The 23,814-nt window shown below is 43.0% G+C and overlaps 1 long non-coding RNA gene across 2 annotated transcripts in view; it reads left to right on the top strand.

The window, feature by feature from the left end:
* The window catches only part of LOC141273658 (uncharacterized), a 56,217-nt gene that overhangs the window by 17,433 nt on the left and 14,970 nt on the right, over positions 1–23,814 (top strand). The window contains exon 4 of one of the 2 annotated variants that reach the window (XR_012322114.1): positions 7,163–7,573. The exons of the other annotated variant lie outside the window; for it this stretch is intronic. This is a non-coding gene — a long non-coding RNA (uncharacterized lncRNA). Of the gene's footprint in view, positions 1–7,162; positions 7,574–23,814 lie in introns of those variants that run through there. 2 annotated transcript variants of the gene reach the window in all.

Here is a 23,814-nt window from a genome sequence, read left to right as displayed (position 1 = left end):
GCGTTCGAGCATTGGCGACATTTTTTGGAGGGGGCTCGATATCCTATACAGGTTTTCACTGATCATAAGAATTTGATTTATCTGGACGCAGCTAAACGTTTGAGCCCATCAGGCTAGGTGGGCACTGTTTTTTGCCCAGTTCAATTTTTCCGTAACCTTTGTCCCGGGGACAAGGAATGTTAAGGCTGACTCTTTGTCTCGTAGTTTCTCTCCAGCGGTGAATGCTGAGAGGGAGGAGTGTATTTTGCAGAGAGGGGTGGTGGTGGCCGCATTGGATTCTGAGTTGGAGAATAGCATCCTAGGAGCTCAGAGTGCGGCACCAACTAACACTCCGTGTGGTAAATTTTTGTGCCTAGAGCCTTGAGGAGAGCATTGTTTGTTGAATGTCATGAGTCTCGGTTGGCGAGTCACGCAGGGATTTCGGAAACTAGGAAGTCTATCAGTCGGAGTTTCTGGTGGCCAGGGTGGCAAAGGGAAGTCATCAAGTGGGTGTGTCAGTGTTCTGTGTGCGCTAGGTCGAAGGCCTCTCACGCTCCGGCTGCGGGGTTGCTATGCCCCTTGGAAGTTACTAATTCGCCATGGACGCACCTTGCCATGGATTTTATCACCGATCTGCCTTTATCGGAGGGTTTTTCTGTCATCTGGGTTGTTGTGGACCGTTTTATTAAAATGTGTCATCTGGTTCCGTTCAACAAGTTACCTTGCGCCAAGACTCTTGCTTAGGCTTTTGTGAAGGAGATTGTTAGGCTCCATGGTGTTCCCACGGACATTGTTTTTGATAGAGGACCACAGTTTGTGGCTCGCTTTTGGCATGCTTTTTGTGATAGATTGAAAATTAATTTGTCATTCTTGTCGGGGTATCATCCAGAGTCCAAGTGACAGACTGAGAGGAAGAACCAGGATGTCGAGCAGTTTTTGAGATGTTTTGTGGCAGACAATCAGGAAATGTGGTCAGAATTTCTACCACTTGCGGAGTTTGCCCTTAATAATCATACTTCTTCCTTGGCTGGTTGTTCTCCTTTTTTTGTTGTACTGGCAGGTATCCATCTTTTGGTCCATTTTCCAAAGTTGGGGCTGCTGTACCGGAGGAGGACAATTTTTCTGGAGATTTGGAGAGGGTTTGGACCAGTGTACGTCTGAACCTTAAAGAGGCTAACAGGAGATCAAAAAGGTATTTTGACAAAAAAAGAAAGGAGTCCTTGTTTGCTGTTGGGGATATGGTTTGGTTGTCCTCTAGGAATCTTCGTTTGAAAATTCCTTCTAAAAAACTGGGGCCTAAATTTGTGGGTCCTTTCAAAGTGGTTCAGATTGTCAACTCGGCTGCGGTGAGGTTGGGCATTCCCTCGTCCTGGAGGATGAATTCTGTTTCATGTGTCGGTACTTAAGAAGGCGGACACGCCTGATAAGCAGGCGAAGCCTACTGTTCCTCCTGTTGATGAGGACGGTGAATTTGAGATTTCTCGCATTCTGGATTCCAGGTGGCATAGAAGAAGATTACAGTATCTTGAGTCCTGGAGAGGTTTCGGCCCCGAAGATAATTCCTGGGCCTGACGTCTCGGCGTCAAGGCTAATTAAGGCTTTTCACAGGAGATTTCCTGGTAAGGCTCAGCCTAGAGGATCCGGAGGATCCTCGTAAAAAGGTAGGTACTGTTAGAATCTATTTTGTTTCACTATCGGCCATCTTGTTGTGGTTTGCTGGCTTCTAGTCTTTTCCTCTTGTGCTGGGTTTCTTGGTCACGTGATCTCTGCACTCTTTATTACTCAGCACCTGGCTCCCATTCCCCGCTGGACATCAGTGTTGTAACGCTTGTGCTCTGGCTAAGTAGCCTTGTTTAGTTCTTCTTGCTTCGGACTATTGTTATCCTGGGACTTCTTGTTCCACCAGTTTTGTTTCCATTAATTTTTGTTTCTGCAACTAACTTTTCTTTTAGGAGGTCTCCTGCTTTTGGGTGACAGTCATTACTGGTTGGTGACACTTCTAGACCCACGCTACAAGGAGAACTTTCTGTCTCTTATTACCGCGCTGGACAGGCCTAATAAAATGGGGCAGTAAGAGAAGGCTCTTGTAGCAGAATTATTGAAAAAATTCCCATCTAAAAACCCTGGCGGCAGAGGTCACAGTTCGTTGGACAACCAAGGTGTACAGGCAAGAGAGACATAAATGCAATCCAGCAGAGGCAGGGGAACACTGTCAAAGTTCTGGGACATTTTTCTCAGACCCTCCCATCGCACAGGCCCTGAGACGCTGGGTACTGTCACAAGGAGGGAAAAGTTTCAGAAAATGGTGAGGGAGTACCTTGCCGACCGTACCAATGTCCTCCGTGATTCCTCTGTGCCTTATAATTATTGGGTATCCAAGCTGGACATGTGGCTTGAACTGGCTCTCTACGACTTGGAGGTCCTGGCCTGCTCTGCCACTAGCGTTTAGTCAGAACGGGTTTTTAGTGCCGCCGGTGGAATTATAACAAATAGGTACATCCGCCTTTTAACTGAAAATGCTGACAGGCTGACCCTTATAAAAATGAACAAGGGCTGGATTGGGCCAGACTTCTCAAAACCACCGAATGATAGCAGCGTAACATAAACTCAAATACAGTGGGGTTTTTTTGGGTGGTTTAACTCTATTCCCATGCACCTCTGTCTTCACACCCAGACATGGGTATACGCTTCCTGATTTTGTCTATTTGATCTTGCTCCTCCTTCTCCTTATCCCCATCCATATCACCACCATATGTACCATATCACCATATCTACGTCTCTTGCAAGGGGCATTGGAGTTCTTCCAAATTTTTGGAAGCCGTTGCATTCACTGCATAAGCAAACAGTATGGGAGACCCACTTCCTAATAATGGGAACATTGTTTTCAGGAGGCCCTACGACCTCTACGTCTCTTGCAAGGGGCACTCGAGTTCCTCGAAATTTTTGGCAGCCGTTGCATTTACTGCATAGGCAAACAGTATGAGAGACCCACTCCTTTTTAATGGGAAAATGTCGTACTCATTATTGTAGCCCACCTCTATGTGTGTTTAAATTGTTAGTGGGGTTTTTCCTAAATTTTGGCAGCCGTTGGACTCACTGCATACTATATAACTGGATAGCAGACATTCTCCTTTCTAATGGGAAAATGCCATTACTGTGGCCCTGCTCTATGTGTCTTTAAATTGTTAGTGGGGTTTTTCCTACATTTTGGAAGCCGTTGGACTCACTGCATACCCTATAACTGGATAGCATACCCTCTACTTTCTAATGGGAACATGTCGTACTCGCTACTGTGGCCCACCTCTATGTGTGTTTAAATTGTTAGTGGGGTTTTTCCTAAATTTTGGCAGCCGTTGGACTCACTGCATACCATATAACTGGATAGCAGACCCTCTCCTTTCTAATGGGAACATGTCGTTATTGTGGCCCAGCTCTATGTGTCTTTAAATTGTTAGTGGGGTTTTTCCCAAATTTTGTCAGCCCTTGCAGTCACAGCATACCCTATAACTGTATAGCAGACCCTCTCCTTTCTAATGGGAACCTGTCGCTACTGTGGCCCAGCTCTATGTATCTTTAAATTAAATTGTTAGTGGGGTTTTTCCTAAATTTTGGCAGCCGTTGGACTCACTGCATACCATATAACTGGATAGCAGACACTCTCCTTTTAATGGGTACATGTCGTTACTGTAGCCCTGCTCTATGTGTCTTTAAATTGTTAGTGGAGTTTTTCCTAAATTTTGGCAGCTGTTGGACTCACTGCATACCATATAACTGGATAGCAGACCCTCTCCTTTGTAATGGGAACATGTCATTACTGTGGCACAGCTCTATGTGTCTTAAAATTGTTAGTGGGGTTTTTCCTAAATTTTGGCAGCCCTTGCTGTCACAGCATGGGCATTACCACTATAGGAGACTCACTCCTTTATAATGGTAACATTTTTTTTGCTGAGACTCTCCTCTATGTCTCTTCAAAGGGGTACTGGGTTGCGTCCAAATTATTGGCAGAACTTGCAGTCACTGCATACGCAATAACAGTATAGGAGACCCACTCGTTAATAATGGGAACAACAAAGCATAGCCAACTGCTGGCCCTTTAAGAATAGTAAGGATGTAAAAATAGTGTTTGTGACTTTCACAATCCCTCCTTCATAAATGAAACAGGATGTGTCTGATGATGTGTCACACACCACATGGCCAGATAACGTTGTAAAATGTTAAAATGACATTTCCTGGTGAATGCATTTGTCTTGGTTGAAAGCAATGCAAAAACGCATCAAAAACGATACGTGTGAACATAGCCCAAGGTGTGGAGGAGCATTTTTGTTTTTGGTTATTTATTTTGCCTTATATACAAGTCATTATCCTGGAAAGGATATTCCTTAACATATTTGCCAGGAAAATCCATTTTGGTTTCGTTTTTGTATTTTTTATTGTGAGTCCGTAAAAGTGGCGTAATACCTCTGACAACATTGTTGACAGCAGTGACTTGGGAGTCAGAAATGCTTCCAGGGGTCTTCCCCATGCTGTTCCCATGTTATTTGAGAACTGTTCCCATTGATTTGGGCAATTTTTAGGCCCTCGGCAGACCGCTGGGGGGGCCGCCAGAAAAATACTCGAGTTTCCCATAGACTTACATTGAGCTCGTTACTCGTTCCGAGCACTTGAGCATTCCACTTTGCTCGACCCGAGCAACGAGTACCCGAGCATTTTAGTGCTCGCTTATCACTACTAGTAATGACTTTTCTGGTCTCATGTTTGTAGACCAAAATGCACTTATTGCTTTGCAGGGCCTTTTTTTCAGAAAATACTAATGTGAATTTGGTTGATGCTAAACAAATTAATGTCAAGATTCCCAATCCCAGTTATTACCTTATGGAATTTCGGATCCCGGTACTTGATACTTTTCAGAATTTAATAGAAAGAGACCTTAAAATTCTAGTCAATACCATGACTTCATCTCATAAACATAACAATATCACTAAATCTGAATCCCGAGCTGTTCTCAATTTGAAAAACAACTCTAATTTAGTGATTAAAAAGTCAGATAAAGCAGGATGTATAGTTGTTGTGGACACTGCTCTTTATGAAAAACAAGTTTATAAAATTCTTAATGATGTCGACACACCTACAGTGGTATGAAAAAGTGTTTGCCCCCTTCCTGATTTCTTATTCTTTTGTATGTTTGTCACACTTAAATGTTTCAGATCACAAAACAAATTTAAATAATAGGCAAAGATAACACAAGTAAACAGAAAATACAGTTTTTTGACTTGCAACTATTTAGCATATTATTAGTTATGCAGATTCTTGTCATCCCACTGCATTGTTACTGTTTTGCTCCTGGCGGTGGTAAAATCTTTGTCTTCCTGTACACTACAAATTACAACTTGTTCTCACAACATTTAGCTCATCGATAATGGTCTACCGGCCAAGAAAATTGCCGAACTGCATCATGTCAGTGCCTTGACAGTTGGAAGAATATGAAATGAAGTATGTCCATCCATTCAAAAGCCAAGAGGTGGATGTCCAGACACAATATCAGAGTCAACAAGTCGGCTCATCACAAGGTCTATCACTTCTGGAGCGACAAGCACATCAGTGTATGTGGCTTGTATGCTTCGTAATAGTGAGATCACAGATGTCCATGAAAGCACAGTGTAATGCAAGTCAGGAATGGTGGCCCGAAAAAAGGTGAAGAAGTCTCAACTTCAATATCATCACAAGAAGCGTCGGCTTGAGTTTGAAAAAAAGTATAAAAAGTGGACAGTAGAAGATTGGAAACGGGTGATTTGGAGCGATGAGACGGAAGTCAATAGATTAGACTCTGATGGGTGCAAATGGGTCTGGAAGAAACAAGTAAAAAAGGGGCTAATGGATCAAAAAATTAAGGGAACTGTCAAATTCAGTGGAGGAAGCCTGATGATATGGGGTTGTTTCACAGCCAAAGGTGTTGGATACTTGACCAGGATCGATGGTGGTCTCAATGCTGAGCTATATGTGAGTATCCTACAAGACAAGTTACTTTGTACACTCGAGTACTATGGGTATGAAAGGACATAGTGTTCCAGCAGGACAAAGACCCGAAGCATACGTCGAGATTGGCGAACAAATGGTTCAATAACAATGAAGTAGAGGTGCTAGATTGGCCCTCACAGTCCCAAGACCACAACAAAATTGAACACTTGTGGGTAGAGTTGAAGAAAAATCTGTATACTTACCCAAGTGAGTCGACCCGTATGCACCAACTTTGGGAATGTGTACAAGAGATTTCGGTCAAGGCATGCTTGCATCTGATCAAGAGTATGCCCACAAAAATTCAGGCAGTGTTGAAAGTCAAAGATGGATTAACAAAATAATAATTTTGATTTTTAGGAGCAAAACAGTAACAATGCAGTGACATGACAAGAATCTGCATAACTAATCATATGCAAAATAGTTGCAAGTCAAATTTATGTATGAGATAGCCAAGATGATTGTCTATAAAATGATGGTAGTCTCACGTTAGAAGCAGTAGTGGATGGTGAGATATGGAGCATGAAAGTCAAAAGTGTCACTGCTCGTCAGTGTAATACCTATTTCTATATCCATTAACTTGCATACATGAGATGGGCCTGCTTTATTTGTAAGTATAAGGAGGTAAAAGACTGTTTGATATCACCCGAAAGGAAGCCATTGTGGAATGGCAATACACGTGGGGTACCTTCTCCCTGATAGTGGTTTAAGGATCTAAACCTGCTATCACTCTCTTTAATAGTTTTCGATTACAACACTACAGGATGTGGTGTTATATTCATGTGACCAATGATTAACCATGACCCATAATTTGTCAGGATATCAACTCATCACCTCAGTGTTGTAAGCGAAGACTGACCGTGAGCACAGAACTGTCGGGACAAGAGCAGCAGGTAAGTGTTGCTGACTGCATATGATTAGTCAGCATCATATACAGGAAAGAAGTACACGCATCATATACAGGAGAGAAGTATACACCCCCAGTGAAAGCTGTCTGAAAACACCCACTTGGACTTAAAAAGTTAACTCATTAGGTGTCAAATACTTTGATTGATAATATCTCCGCAACAGAGGCATAAAAAATGTTTTATTCCACACTGCAGCAACTATTATATTGTGTGTCCAGTTCAATATGAAAACTTTGGTGAAAGGTCCTCTTTTCTCCATGTAGAGATGAACACCAGTGCCCATGAAACCAGGTTCAACGGAATCTCTATATGCCAGCAGTCAAGACACCACACTGCACTGTGCCGAAAAGCACCTGAGATTTCATTTGCAGGAAAATAGGTCATTAGCACTTAAGGCTGCTCCCCTTCAATACCCTCAGAGGTTATTATGATGTTCGAGGACGGAATAGTGAGGCGACTGTCATCCATTTTTCCCATAGATTTAGAGGTAGTAGCATCCTTCCTGGACCTGGCATTAAAGAGAATGTATCATCATAAAACAACCTATTAGTTAAACCAGATGTTTGTTCTAAATGTTTGTTTTTTGGCGATGTTTTCCCCTTTTTTCTTTCAATACAATTATTAGATGTTTCAATATAAAATAAAAGCTGAGTCAGTCTATTGCTGCTAATGTACATATGGATTTCCTTAACTCCTTCCCAACATTTGACCTACCGGTACACATTATTTTGGGGGTGCTTCCTGCAAATGGACATACTGGTACGTCTTGGTGATCGTGAGGCTACAGGAGCTGTGCTCACACGATCAACACAGTGAGCTCGGTTTAAGTGATAGCCGAATTCTGGCTGTCACAGCGAGGGCCGATGCCCGCAGCACACCCAGATGTTTAACCCTCTAAATGCCTCGATCGATAGCAATTGCAACTTTTAGAAGGCTACAAGAGGGAGGGGGCTCCCTTTCCCACTCGATCAGAACCCCGGCGACGTGATTGCGGGCTGCTGATCATTGTCATCGCAACCCAAGGTCGTCATCATGACCTCCGGGTCTACCAGCTACAGTGGCCTGTTAGACCATGCAAAGAGCATGGTCTAAGAGGCTTTCTGTTAGTATAACACTGACAGGTATAATGCTAGTGCATTATATAGCAGCTGAATCCTGGAGGCGCTCCCATATGAGGGTGAGTTCCCAATGTCTACTAGAATTTATGATATTTTGTGCGGTCAGAATGTAGAGCGGACCACAGAAAATTAAAACTTGAGAATTTATTATCAAAATCGATCATGGAAAGAATGCTGTTATGACATAAAATAGGGGAAGGGGGTTGACAAATCACACAACACGTTTCTGCTCATAGAGCTTTCATCAGGTGTATATGAGTCCTTTTGGCTGGTAAAACACTTATGCTCGGCATTGTTATCTGTGGGTGGGGTTACTCCCGGGGGTAACACCCAACAAATGTCTGAGTTTGCTCCTTCTTTGCTTTTCAAAGTGTAAAGTGTGGTGAGTGAATGTGAATTAACTTATATGCATGGGTTATGTTCCTTTCAATTGATGATCTATAATACTGCAGAACTTGTTACTACTATGCATGGTCTCTTTCAATAATTCCCAAGACCAAATAAAGTCAATTGCAGCACAACCTGCTCAGGTGAGCACAAAATACTTGTTTTAAAACAAGCTTTTCTTTACTTATTACGCTTAGGGAGCGCTCTCTCTTTCTTTTCCGCCGTCTTCACAATTTCCACCCAGGAACAATCATCAATGCTGGTGCATTGCAATGCATTATCAGTGATCAGAGTAATACAATTTGAAGTCCCATAGAGGGAGTAAGTAAAAAAGTAAAAAAAAAATAAAAAAAACCCACTGTAAAATATAAAAAAAAACAAAATAAAGAACGAAAGAAATTGAAAAAAAATATTATGCCAATAAATATGTATATTTATATAAACACAAAAATAAACTAAAAAAGTTCAGATATTTAGTATTGCCACTTCTGGAACGACCTGATCTATAAAACTGTCACACTATTTAACCCCTACAGTAAACACGATAAAAAAAGGTAAATAAAAAATGTAGCAAAAACTAAGTTTTTCTTTAGTACAGCTGACAAAAAAAGTGGAATAACACACGATCAAAAAGTCATACGTAAATAAAAATGGTATAGCTGAAAACGTCATCTCCCACAAAAAAAAACAAGCCACCATACAGCTCCGTAAGCGTAAAAATAAAAAAGCTATAGCTGGCAGAATAAGGCCATAAAAAAAACAATTTTCTACAAAGTAGTTTTTTTATTGTATAAAAGCAGCTAAACATAAAAAAACAATATAAATGTGTTTTTTCTGTAATCATACTGACCAGTAGAATAAAGCAGTCTTATGACTTTTACGACACTGTGAATGACGGAATAGAAAGTGGTCAAAAACTCTTTTGTGCCCAAAATGGTACCAATAAAAACGTCAACTCGTCCCACAAAAAACAAGCCCTCACATGACTCTATCAGCAGAAAAAATAAAAAACTATAGCCTTCAAAATATGGTGATGCTCCAAAAGGCATTTTTAGTGTGTTATAGTAGAAAAACATAAAAAAACTATACAGGGTGGTCCAAAAGTAGGTGTACAGAAAGTGTAATAAGGTTATGAAGGGGGAGATTTATCAAACATGGTGTAAAGTGAAACTGGCTCAGTTGCCCTTAGCAACCAATCAGATTACACTTTTCATTCCTCACAGACTCTTTGGAAAATGAAAGGTAGAATCTGATTGGTTGCTAAGGGCAACTGAGCCAGTTTCACAGATCTAGTTTTCACAGATAGATCTCCCCCAAATCTGTTTTCTTTTCAGATAATTCAGATAACACATAAATACAGATCAAAGAAAATGGATTTTAACAGAGTATTGGAAATCTCAAAATGCTGAAACCGTTAGCGCAAATTGGGTTGAAACATTTGTTACTCAAGCCCCAAAGATACAAACCATTTACCGCATTCGTGACAAATTCAATGCCACTGGCTCAATCCTTAATGCTCCAAAAACTGGTCGACCCAAAACAGTCTGTACAGAAGATAATAAACAACTTGTTGCTGAAACATTTGTTCAGAGTCCAAAAAAGTCCACCAGAAGAGCCTCTATTTTATGAGCTTCTATCATGCGAATCCTGAAATCTATTGGGTGGAAAGCTTATCGTCCACGTCTAATTCATGGTTTATTGGAGGATGATCCAGACAGGCGTCTGCAATTTAGTGAGATTATGCTTAACGAAATTGAAGAAAATCCAGTAATTTTAGATAACATTATGTGGAGTGATGAAGCTTCTTTCAAATTATCCGGCCATATTAACAGACATAATTGTATTTACTGGTATAATGAGAACATGCATTTAACATTAGAGCAACAACTAGATGAGCCTGGTGTCAATGTTTGGGGTGGTATTTCAAATTTTGTTGTTTTAGCACCAATATTTTTTGATGGAACAGTCACAGGAGATAAGTATCTCGACATTCTAATGAATCAAGTTGTTACCCAGTTACAGCAACAGCCTAATTCAAATGACCTTTATTTCCAACAAGATGGGGCCCCTCCACATTATTCAAGAGTAGTCCGCGAGTATTTTCATGACACATTTCCTAATAAATGGATTGGCCGACAAGGCCCACTTGATTACTCAAGGACAAAGTTTATAGTCGAAAACCAAAAAGTGTCAGTGATTTGAAAAATTACATAAGAGATGCATTTCAAGAAATTAATACCCAAAGAGAATTGTGCAAAAAAGTTTGTCGAAGCGTACGAGGCAGACTTCAAAGCTATGCAAATTGTAATGGAAAACAGTTTGAGCAACTGCGTTGATAAAATTTAAGGTCTTTTGTATTATTGGTCAGAATAAAATGTAATTGTCAATGTTACGCTTGTGTTAGTAAATATAATTTTATATATAAATCGAAATAAATGTTAGTATTTTCTGTCCACCTACTTTTGGACCACCCTGTATAGAGTGGGTACAGAAAGTATTCAGACCCCTTTAAATTTTTCACTCTTTGTTTCATTGCAGCCATTTGGTAAATTCTAAAAAGTTCATTTTTTTTCTCATTAACCCCTTAACCCCCGAGGGTGGTTTGCACGTTAATGACCAGGCCAATTTTTACAATTCTGACCACTGTCACTTTGAGGTAATTACTCTGGAACGCTTCAACGGATCCCCCTGATTCTGAGACAGTTTTTTCGTGACATATTGTACTTCATGATAGTGGTAAAATTTCTTCGATATCACTTGCGTTTATTTGTGAAAAAAATGGAAATTTGGCGAAAATTTTGAAAATTTTGCAATTTTCAAAATTTGAATTTTTATGCCCTTAAATCAGAGAGATATGTCACACAAAATAGTTAATAAATAACATTTCCCACATGTCTACTTTACATCAGCACAATTTTGGAACCAAAATTTTTTTTTGTTAGGGAGCTATAAGGGTTAAAAGTTGACCAGTGATTTCTCCTTTTTCCAACAAAATTTACGAAACCATTTTCTTAGGGACCACATCACATTTGAAGTCACTTTGAGAGGTCTTTATGACAGAAAATACCCAAAAGTGACACCATTCTAAAAACTGCACCCCTCAAGGTGCTCAAAACCACATTCAATAAGTTTATTAACCCTTCAGGTGCTTCACAGGAATTTTTGGAATGTGGAAGAAAAAAATGAACATTTAACTTTTTTCACAAAAATGTTACTTTAGACCCAATTTTTTTTATTTTAACAGGGGTAACAAGAAAAAATGGACCCCAAAATTTGTTGTGCAATTTCCCTTGGGCACGCAGATACCCCATATGTGGGGAAAAAACACTGTTTGGGCGCACGGCAGGGCTCGGAAGGGAAGGAGCGCCATTTGACTTTTTGATTGTAAAATTTGCTTGAATAATTAGCGGACGCCATGTTGCGTTTGGAGAGCCCCTGTGTGCCCAAACATTGGAGCTCCCCCACAAGTGACCCCATTTTGGAAACTAGACCCCCCAAGGCACCTATCTAGATGCATAGTGAGCACTTGGAACCCCCAGGTGCTTCACAAATTGATTTGTAAAAATGAAAAAGTGGAAAAAAAATACTTTTCCATTTTTCCGAATCAATTTGTGAAGCACCTAAGGGTTCCAAGTGCTTACTATGCATCTAGATAGGTGCCTTGGGGGGTATAGTTTCCAAAATGGGGTCACTTGTGGGGGAGCTCCAATGTTTGGGCACACAGGGGCTCTCCAAACGCAACATGGCGTCCGCTAACAATTTGAGCTGATTTTCCATTCAATTTGTTAGCGGACACCATGTCGCATTTGGAGAGCCCCTGATGTGCTTAAACAGTGGAGCTCCCCCACAAGTGACCCCATTTTGGAAACTATACACCTCAAGGATTTTATTAAGGTGTATAGTGAACAATTTGAACCCAGAGGTACGACACAGAATTTGATAACATTAGGTCATCATATTGAATAAGGTGTCATTAGTCTTGAGCGCAAGTGTTCGCTACTTGAGTTTGCATCGGGTACTCAGGTATGCACCATGTACTGCGTGTGCTCGAGTGACATGCTCGAGTCCCCGCCCGGATGTTTCACGGTTATTAGACACCCAAAAAAAACATGCGGGGATCGCTCGTGCATGGCAGGCAATCCCCGCAAAGTTTTTTGGGCCGTGAAGCATATGGGGCGGAGACTCGAGCATGTCACTCAAATACCCACGATACTCAATGCATACCAGAACACCCGATGCAAACTCAAGTAGCGAGCACTTGCGCTCAACACTAGTCGCCATATCGTCATCTTTTTTTCTTACTTTTGAAAAAAATCCCAACCCCATCACAACCCCAACCCCAGCCCCAACCCTAACCGTAGCACAACCCTAACCGTAGCACAACCCTAACCCTAGCACAACCCTAACCCTAGCACGACCCTAACCTGAGAGTTTATTTTTTACGCCATTCCTCATGCGGTATAAGTGATTAGACAACCTTATTCTTCGGGTCGGTGAGACTACAGCGATACCAGAATCATATGGGGTTTTTATGACTGACAGCTGTCACACACTAAAAGACGCATTTTTTGTAAAATCTACGTTTTGCATCGCCATATTTTGAGAGCTATAATTTTTCCAGATTTTGGCAGACAGTCAATTGATGGCTCTTTTTTTGCGGGATGAGTTGACGTTGTTATTGGTGCCATTTTCAGGCACGTGACATTTTTGATCGCTTTCTATTCCGATTTTTTGGAGGCAGAATAAACAAAAACCAACAATTCAGGAATTGTTTTTTTTGTTTTTTTTTTATTCTGTTCCGCGTGTGGTAAAATTGATAAGGCAGCTTTATTCTTTGGGTCAGTACGTTTACAGCGGTACCACATTTATATCGTATTTCTATGTTTTGCACTTTTACATAATAAAAGCAATTTTATAGAAAAAAATATTTTTTAGCATAGCTTTATTCTGAGAGCTTTAACTTTTTTATTTTTTGGCTGATGGAGCTGTATGGTGGCTTGTTTTTTGCGGGACGAGATGACGTTTTCAGCGGTACCATTTTTATTTATATTTGTCTTTTTGATCACGTGTTATTCCATTTTTTGTTTGGCGGTATGGTGATAAAGCATTGTTTTTTGCTTCCTTTTTTATTTATTTTTTTTACCGTGTTCACTGAAGGGGTTAACTAGTGGGACAGTTTTATAGGTCAGGCTGTTCCGGATGCGGCGATACCAAATATGTGTACTTTTATTGTTTTTTTTTTGTTTTTTTTTATAATATTTATTGATGGGTACATTATATTTTTATTTTTGGTGGATTCTTTTTTTTATTTTTTTTTAAATATTTTTACAATTTTTTTTTATATTTTTTTTCACTTTCTGATAGTTTTAATACTTTATTACTTTGTCCCACTGTGGGACTTTCACTTTTTTTTCTCTGATCGCCTGCATGGCACAGGAATGCAGCACCATCCATCCCTGTGTCATGCAGGCTGTCAGCGCTGGACAGGGAGAAGATTGTTTGGAGATGCACTGCGCATGTCCAAAAAATCTTCCTGCTGTCTGGTGACCCGGATGTTGTCATGACGACATATGGTCGTCATGGCAACATCCTGGAAGCCACGGCAGTCAGCGCTGGAAGCCGGAAGAGGAGGTGAGTATCTGCGATCACCTCCCCTTGCCACCGCAATGCTGCGATCGACTTCGATCGCAGCATCGCGGGGGTTAATGTGCTGGGAGCGGTGCAGGACCGCTCCCTGCACATAGTACCGGGTGTCAGCTGTGACAATCAGCTGACACCCGGCGGCGATCGCGCCCGCACAGCCTGTGTGTGCGCGCGATCGCCATGACGTACAAATACGGGTCTGGCTCTTAAGTCCCTGGGCACAGACGCGTATTAGTACGTCAAATGTTGTTAAGGGGTTAAAGTACACTCTGCACCCCATCTTGACTGAAAAAAAAACAGAAATGTAGAAATTTTTGCATATTTATTAATAAAGAAAAACTGAAATATCACATAGTCATAAGTATTCAGACCCTTTGCTCAGTATTGAGTAGAAGCACCCTTTTGAGCTAGTACACCCATGAGTCTTCTTAGGTATGATGCAACAAGTTTTTCACATCTGGATTTGGGGATCCTCTGCCATTCTTCCATGCAGATCTTCTCCAGTTCCGTCAGGTTGGATGGTGAATGTTGGTGGACAGCCATTTTCAGGTCTCTCCAGAGATGCTCAATTGGGTTTAGGTCAGGGCTCTGGCTGGGCAAGTCAAGAATGGTCACAGAGTTGTTCTGAAGCCACTCCTTTGTGAGAAAAAAATTTACTTTTTAGAATTTACCAAATGGCTGCAATGAAACAAAGAGTGAAAAATTTAAAGGGGTCTGAATACTTTCCGCCAGTACATCATTATCCAAATTGGTGGTGCATCCCCATCCCCTGTTTTTTTCTTAATTTTGAACTCCCATCTGGCCTGTGATCCGTCGGTGTCCGTTCCTTTTACGCATCTTTTTTGGCATGCACAAAAGTACGATCAACCAAAGTTTTGTGCACCTTTGAAAAGAGAGACACCGCTGAACAGAGGCCAGAGTAACCCTGCTGCTTCATTAATGCATGGATGCATCGGGAGTTTCATCTGAAGTGCTCAGCGTAGCAGACATGATAAATGTGATCCAAAAAGTTATGTACCCCAAAATGCTACAAATAAAAGCTTCAACTCAACTCACAAAAAAAGTCCCCACTCAGGTCCATCATCTGTTAATGGAAATATAGGGGGCTTCCATGTTACTGGTAGCACAGAGACTCTGGAAAAGGGTCATGACTCCTTGCCCCCCAAAAAGAAATCCAGCAAAGTCTGTACTCCCAAATCCAAATGCCCCACTTCTTTGTGAGCCCCACAGTGTACCTAACTACATTTAGTGTCCACATGCTAGGCATTTCTGTAGCAATGAAAACCCGCTTAATTTATGGGGTGCATGTCTCCGGAAACACGAGCTGGGCACATAGTATGGAAACTACAATGTATTGGCTCTCTGACGTATGGGCACTACAATGTGCTGGGCATTTCAGTCAGCAATATCCATTGCTACTCGCTTCTGGAAAACACACATGGAGTCAAAATTGACACTACACATATAAATTCCCAGAGGGGTGTAATTTGCAAAATGGGGTCTCTTGAGGGGGAATTCTGCTCTTCTAGCACTTAGAAGCTCTGTATATGGAGTCTGCAAACTATTCCACGAAAATCTGTTCTCCAAGAGTCAAATAGCGCTCCGTCCTTGCCAAGTCTCGACGTGTGGCTAAGCAGTACAATACAGCCACAAATGGGGTATTTACACGTTAAGCAGAAATGGTGTGACACATTTTGGTGCCATTTTTACCCATTTCCACATGCGACAATATAAAATCTGGGGTTAAAAAATTTTTTGGGTGGTAATTTTTTTTTACCATCAAAAAATGGTATAAAATTCTGTGACACACCTATAGCATCAATAGTTAGAATCTATGTTGTTTTACTATTGGCCATCTTGTTGTGGTTTGCTTGCTTCTAGTCTTTTCCTCTGGTGCTGGGTTTCTTGGTCACATGATCTCTGCACTCTTTATTACCCAGCACCTGGCCCCCATTCGCTGCTGGATATCAGTGTTGTAACGCCCGTGCTCTGGCTAAGTAGCCTTGTTTAGTTCTTCTTGCTTTTGACTATAGTTATCCTGGGACTTCTTGTTCCACCAGTTTTGTTTTCTTAAATTTTCATTTCAGCAACTAGCTTTTCTGTTAGGAGGTCTCCTGCTTTTGCTCCCAGTCCTTAGATCTTTTAGGGACCCCATTTTCCCCTTCCTACAGATCTTCGTTTGAGTTCAGTGCAGGAGTTTCGGTGGGGCTATTCATAAGGAATAGGGTACCCACCCCAGCGTAGGGTTAAGCTGATTCTCAGTGCAGGGACAGCTTTTCCCTCCTATTCCTTAGTTCTAAGTTGCAGAAGCTAACAGTATGTCCAGCCACGTTTATAAAAAAAAGGTTGCTTTTTTTTTTTCTCCTCTCCTCTCCTCTTCCTGGATCTTCTTCAGTATGGTTACCATCCAGGAGCTTGCTCAACACTTGCAAGGGTTGACTCTGGAGGTTTCCGATCTTCAGCAGTACGTGAGTAAATACCCGGCAGAACACTATGAAGAACCTAAGGTAGGATTACCTGAGTGTTTCTCGGGGAAACAGGATTTTTTTTCATTTAAAAATGCTTGTTTGTTGTATTTTCAGCTCAGACCTAGATCTTCTGGTAATGAACTACAGCGTGTAGGAATTATTATGTCTCTATTGTGTAAGGAACCTCAAATCTGGGCGTTTTCCTTGTCTCCTAATGATCATTGTCTGAGTTCTGTGGAAGCATTTTTCAATGCCATGGATTTGCTGTACGATGATCCTGATCGGGTTGAATCAGCTGAGGCAGAGCTCAGACGTCTAAAACAGGGTTCTCTTGATGGTGAGAGTTATTTCACCCTGTTTAGACGATGGTCTGCAGAGGTCAGGTGGAATAACCCTGCACTCAAGTTTCAGTTTCTGGCAGGCTTGAGTGAAAGGGTTAAATATTTGCTCATTGCATTCCCTGCACCTGATACTCTGCAAGTTGCCATGCTGTTAGCTATCCGTGTGGATAGAAGGTTGAGGGCTAGACAGAATTAGGAGAAGTTTCCTGTATTGCTGGATTCTGTTTCTCACGATATTCCTGCCGACACTGGGGACCCTATGCAGGTCGGGGCAATGTCATCCCGTTCCAGGGAGAGGGACAGGAGTTTCTCTGAGAGACTTTGCTTGTATTGCGGTAAGGCTGATAATTTTTTAAAGCAATGTGAGGTTCGCTTAAGAAAGGAAAAAAAAAAGGTCAGTATAGATAACACTCCCGTTCGCATTGCGTTTTTACATTCTGCTGGGGTGTTTTTTCCTGGTAATACCACCTGTCAGGGTCATTTAATTGAGTTTCAGGTTATGGTGGATTGTGGTTCTGCACTTAATTTGGTTGATCAACAATTTCTTGAAAAGTATAAGTTTGATTCTGAACCTTTGTCGTCTCCTTTTCCTGTGGTGGCGATTGATAATACTCCCCTGGAGCATGGGAGCATTCTTCAAAAGGTCACTGGATTTCTGCTTTCTATAAATATGGAACATCTGGAGCAGATTGACTTATTTGTACTTGCTAAGTTGCCTTTCCCGGTCGTCCTGGGGTTGCCCTGGTTAAAAGTGCATAATCCTTTGCTGGACTGGTCGTCTGGTTCCATAAGATCCTGGGGTCAGGGGTGTTATGGTAAGTGTTGTAATGTTCACATGGCGGCTGTTGTGAAGGGGGAGTTACCTGAACCCATTCAGGATTTTTGGAGGGTTTTTTTGGAGGTGGAGTCGAAAGCTTTACCACCTCATAGGATTTACGATTGCGCTATTGACTTCGTCCCTGATGCTAAACTCCCTAAGAGCTGGTTGTTTAATCTGACAATTCCCGAGAGGGAGGCTTTGAAGGAGTACTTTCAGACTAGTTTTAGCTGCAGGTCACATAAGACCCTCTAAATCTCCTGTGGTGGTTGGGTTCTTTTTTGTCAAAAAGAAGGATGCGGGTCTTAGGCCATGTCTGGATTTTCGGGAGATTAATAAAATCACTGTGCGCAATCCTTACCCGTTACCACTTATTCCGGATTTGTTTAACCAATTGACCGGAGCTAAATGGTTTACTAAGATTGACCTTCGTGGGGCATATAATTTGCTGCGGGTGAAGGATGGAGATGAATGGAAGACAGCTTTTAACACCCCGGAAGGACATTTTGAGTGTCTGGTGATGCCTTTTGGGCTTACGAACGTCCCTGCATTTTTTCAAAATTTCATCAATGACATTCTGAGACCCCTGATCGGTAGGAGTGTTATTGTTTATCTGGATGACATTTTTATTTATTCATTGGATCTTGAGTCTCATTGGCAGAGAGTCCGCGAAATTCTTCAGATACTGAAAGATAACACACTCTTTGCTAAATTGGAGAAGTGTCAGTTTGCTGTCCAGAAAACTAGTTTTTTGGGTTACTTTGTCTCTTGTGATGGTTTTGAGATGGACCCGGTGAAAGTTCAGGCTGTGCTGGAGTGGCCGAGGCCTGAGGGTTTGAAGTCCGCACAGAGGTTTTTGGGGTTTGCCAATTATTACAGGAAATTCATAAAGAATTTCTCTGTCATCGCTAAACCCATTACTGATCTCACCAAGAAGGGTGCTAATACAGTCCAATGGTCCACTGAGGCTATTGAAGCTTTTGAGTATCTCAAGGAGAGGTTCAGCTCTGCTCCTGTTCTTATCCAGATGGATGAGACCAAGCCATTTTTGGTTGAGGTGGATGCCTCATCTATAGGCGTAGGGGCAGTTCAGTCCCAGGAGGGTGAGGATGGGGTTCATCCCTGTGCTTTCTTTTCAAAAAAAATTTCTGAGACAGAGCTCAACTATGATGTTGGGAATCGTGAGTTGTTGGCTATTAAACTCGCGTTCGAGCATTGGCGACATTTTTTTTGGAGGGGGCTCGACATCCTATACAGGTTTTCACTGATCATAAGAATTTGATTTATCTGGACGCAGCTAAACGTTTGAATGCCCGTCAGGCTAGGTTGGCACTGTTTTTTGCCCGGTTCAATTTCTCCATAACCTTTGTCCCGGGGACAAAGAATGTTAAGGCTGACTCTTTGTCTCGTAGTTTCTCTCTAGCGGTGAATGCTGAGAGGGAGGAGTGTATTTTGCAGAGAGGGGTGGTGGTGGCCGCATTGGATTCTGAGTTGGAGAATAGTATCCTAGGAGCTCAGAGTGTGGCACCAACTAACACTCTGTAACGGGTCTGGGAGGCGGAACCTCTGAGCAACTATACAAGGGGGCGATCCTTGTAAGGAAGCGGGTGGTGACCAGGGAAGACGGGCAGGTAGTCACAGCAGGTGACCGGGACAGTCTCTGGGTAAACGGGCAGGAGGTCACGGCAAGTGACCGGGACAGTCTCTGGGTAAACGGGCAGGAGGTCACAGCAAGTGACCGGGGCAGTCTCTGGGAGAACGGGCAGGGGATCACAGCAAGTGACCGGGACAGTCTCTGGGTATAGGGTTGGTACGACCTGTGACGGCTGAGCCTCCAGGTAGGCTAGCAGGCGGATGGCAGGTGTGTGCTCCCAGGTGAGCAGGCGAGAGTCTCTGGATAAGCAGGTGGTCACAGCATGTGACGGCGGAGCCTCCAGGTAGGCTAACAGGCGGATGCAGATGAGTGCTACCAGGTGAGCAGGCGAGAGTCTCTGGATAAGCAGGTGGTCACAGCTTGTGACGGCGGAGCCTCCAGGTAGGCTAACTGGCAGGTAGCAGATGAGCGCTCCCAGGTGAGCAGGCAAGAGTCTCTGGACTGGCAGATGGTCACAGCACGTGACGGCGGAGCCTCCAGGTAGGCTAACAGACAGGTAGCAGGTGAGCGCTCCCAGGTGAGCGGGCAAGCTGGTCCATAGACAGACTGACAGGTGTCGGAAGGCAGACCGTCGGACCTCAGGCTAGCAAGCAGGAAAGCGGATGACAGGCAGGAATCAGGCAGCAAACTGGCAGGAAACTGGCAGGCAACTGGCAGGTAACTGGCAGGTAACTGGCAGGTAACTGGCAGGTAACTGGCAGGTAACTGGCAGGTAACAGGCAACGGGACCTGAGGGCTGAAGCAGAGTAGTGAACAGTGCAACAACATTGCTCGGGCACCTCCATTTTGGAGGAGGTGCCTTATATATGGTGAAGTCCTCTGGCCATTGGCCGGGGACTCCTTAGGACGGCGAGCGCGGCCCCTTTAAGAGGGGGGGAGCGCGCGCGCGCTCGCCCTAAGCACCGTGGCCGGGAAGGAGGACGCCGGGCTCGGAGCGGAGGGGTGAGGGGAACAGCGTCCCTGCCTAGCAGGGGGCAGGGACGCCGACGCTACACACTCCATGTGGTAAATTGTTTGTGCCTAAAACCTCGAGGAGAGCATTGTTTGTTGAATGTCATGAGTCTCAGTTGGCAGGTCACCCAGGGATTTCGGAAACTAAGAAGTCCATCGGTCGGAGTTTCTGGTGGCCAGGGTGGCAAAGGGAAGTCATCAAGTGGGTGCGTCAGTGTTCTGTGTGCGCTAGGTCAAAGGCCTCTCATGCTCCGGCTGCGCGGTTGCTATGCCCCTTGGAAGTTCCTAGTTCGCCATGGACGCACCTTGCCATGGATTTTATCACCGATCTGCCTTTATCGGAGGGTTTTTCTGTCATCTGGGTTGTTGTGGACCGTTTTAGTAAGATGTGTCATCTGGTTCCGTTCAACAAGTTACCTTGCGCCAAGACTCTTGCTAAGGCTTTTGTGAAGGAGATTGTTAGACTCCATGGTGTTCCCACGGACATTGTTTCCGATAGAGGACCACAGTTTGTGGTTTGCTTTTGGCGTGCTTTTTGTGACAGATTGAAAATTCATTTGTCATTCTCATCGGGGTATCATCCAGAGTCCAATGGACAGACTGAGAGGAAGAACCAGGATGTCGAGCAGTTTTTGAGATGTTTTGTGGCAGACAATCAGGAAATGTGGTCAGAATTTCTACCACTTGCGGAGTTTGCCCTTAATAATCATACTTCTTCCTCGGCTGGTTGTTCTCCTTTTTTATGTTGTACTGGCAGGTATCCATCTTTTGGTCCATTTTCCATAGTTGGGGCTGCTGTACCCGAGGAGGGCAATTTTTCTGGTGATTTGGAGAGGGTTTGGACCAGTGTACGCCTGAACCTTAAAGAGGCTAACAGGAGATCAAAAAGGTATTTTGACAAAAAAAGAAAGGAGTCCTTGTTTGCTGTTGGGGATATGGTTTGGTTGTCCTCTAGGAATCTTCGTTTGAAAATTCCTTCTAAAATACTGGGGCCTAAATTTGTGGGTCCTTTCAAAGTGGTTCAGATTGTCAACTCAGCAGCTGTGAGGTTGGGTATTCCCTCGTCCTGGAGGATTAATTCTGTGTTTCATGTGTCGTTAGTTAAGAGGGAGCACACTCCTGATAAGCAGGCGAAGCCTACTGTTCCTCTTGTTGATGAGGACGGTGAATTTGAGATTTCTCGCATTTTGGATTCCAGGTGGCATAGAGGAGGATTACAATATCTTGTGTCCTGGAGAGGTTTCGACCCTGAGGATAATTCCTGGGTGAAGGCCGAGGACGTCTCGGCCTCAAGGCTAATTAAGGCTTTTCACAGGAGATTTCCCGGTAAGGCTCAGCCTAGAGGATCCGGAGGATCCACGTAAAAGGGGAGGTACTGTTAGAATGTATGTTGTTTTACTATCGGCCATCTTGTTGTGGTTTGCTTGCTTCTAGTCTTTTCCTCTGGTGCTGGGTTTCTTGGTCACGTGATCTCTGGACTCTTTATTACCCAGCACCTGGCCCCCATTCGCTGCTGGACATCAGTGTTTAAACGCTCGTGCTTTGGCTAAGTAGCCTTGTTTAGTTCTTCTTGCTTTTGACTATAGTTATCCTCCTAAACTTCTTGTTTCACCAGTTTTGTTTTCTTTAATTTTCGTTTCTGCAACTAGCTTTTCTGTTAGGAGGTCTCCTGCTTTTGCTCCCAGTCCTTAGATCTTTTAGGGACCCCTTTTCCCCCCTCCTACAGATCTTCGTTTGAGTTCAGTGCAGGAGTTTCGGTGGGGCTATTCATAAGGAATAGGGCACCCACCCCAGCGTAGGGTTAAGCTGAGTCTCAGTGCAGGGACAGCTTTTCCCTCCTATTCCTTAGTTCTAAGTTGCAGAACCTAACATCAATATGATCACTGTCAGGAATTCCAAAACACACAGAGGGACGACACCGGGGAGATCACGCAATATCTCACCGTGCCGTCACACTGTCAGTATTTCGTCCTGAGTCGCGAGCACGCGATCCAGACTACTCTCTACGTAGGTATCGGTAAGTGACCAGTGAGCGTATGGCGCAACACCCTGGGTTCCACAGCCTGGAATCTGTGTTTAACGCCCTCCGTACCGTCACTGTCAGCTTCACGATAGCCCAATTATTAATACTCTCTGCCACCACCGGCCGAGTTTGAAATATAATACAGGCCTGGCCGGACGCCTGCATTTTGGTAGCATATATTTTTTCGGGGATGGGAACGATTACAGAACAAAAGAAACAGAACTATTAAATTTTATATTTAATCCAAAAGGGAGGCAGTGTTTAGGAAAAATATATACAAGGATGTTACAAGGGAGACATTAAAATACATAGGCAGTTACATAAAATAAACAGGGCAAAAAGAAGACAACTTACTCTATACGATTGTGGAGACGATTCAATATAGGTGGAGGAGGGGCTCTCCGGTTGGAATATGCTGTTATTGAACAGGACCTGTTGCTTATAATTCTTATTCCCCCCTGGCAATGAGTGCTCCTCTCTTCTCCATAGATTCTCTTATACCTAAGGGGAGATCTGGCCACACGCCCCTGGTGGTGACATCATGTGGGCCAGTCTCCAGCCTGTACATTTTTATTAAAAACACTAACTTCTGCGATAACTCTTCACTCGTTGATCGCAGAAGCTTGCAAACTACGCCATTTTTTCCCTTATGATTTTATCTTTATTTAGATATCACACATCACATAGCTGCAGTCTGCTATTCTGGTGTTTTTGCGCTACAGCTCCCTGATTTTGGTTACAGCCCTGGAAAACTACCTGTACATTCCTGGGCTGATTTGGTCACTACACATATGGGTCCCATTACTGTCGGACGTATGGAACTCATAATATTTCATAGTTCATATTGGAGTCAATCTAGTTATGGCTGGTGGCCGGGAATTGTTGTGAGTGCCTTTGAACTTAGCGAACCATTCCCTCTTTCCTCCAAACTCTGGCCTGGGAGAAGGTGTCAATCTATCTCAGGTCTGTGTTTTAATTACAGTGGTGGCCAAAAGTATTGGCACCCCTGCAATTCTGTCAGATAATACTCAGTTTCTTCCTGAAAATGATTGCAATCACAAATTCTTTGGTATTATTATCTTCATTTAATTTGCTTGCAAGGAAAAAAACACAAAAGAGAATGAAGCAAAAATCAAATCATTGATCATTTCACACAAAACTACAAAAATGGGCCAGACAAAAGTATTGGCACCCTCAGCCTAATACTTGGTTGCACAACCTTTAGCCAAAATAACTGCGAACAACCGCTTCCGGTAACCATCAATGAGTTTCTTACTATGCTCTGCTGGAATTGTAAACCATTCTTCTTTGGCAAACTGCTCCAGGTCCCTGATATTTGAAGGGTGCCTTCTCCAAACTGCCATTTTGAGATCTCTCCACAGGTGTTCTATGGGATTCAGGTCTGGACTCATTGCTGGCCACCTTAGAAGTCTCCAGTGCTTTCTCTCAAACCATTTTATAGTGCTTTTGGAAGTGTGTTTTCGGTCATTGTCCTGCTGGAAGACCCATGAGC

Source organism: Phyllobates terribilis, unplaced genomic scaffold, assembly GCF_046119375.1.
Source record: "Phyllobates terribilis strain yellow unplaced genomic scaffold, ASM4611937v1 Scaffold_5__5_contigs__length_657084704, whole genome shotgun sequence".
NCBI classification, from domain to species: domain Eukaryota; kingdom Metazoa; phylum Chordata; class Amphibia; order Anura; family Dendrobatidae; genus Phyllobates; species Phyllobates terribilis.
This window is presented reverse-complemented; position numbering and strand designations above follow the sequence as displayed.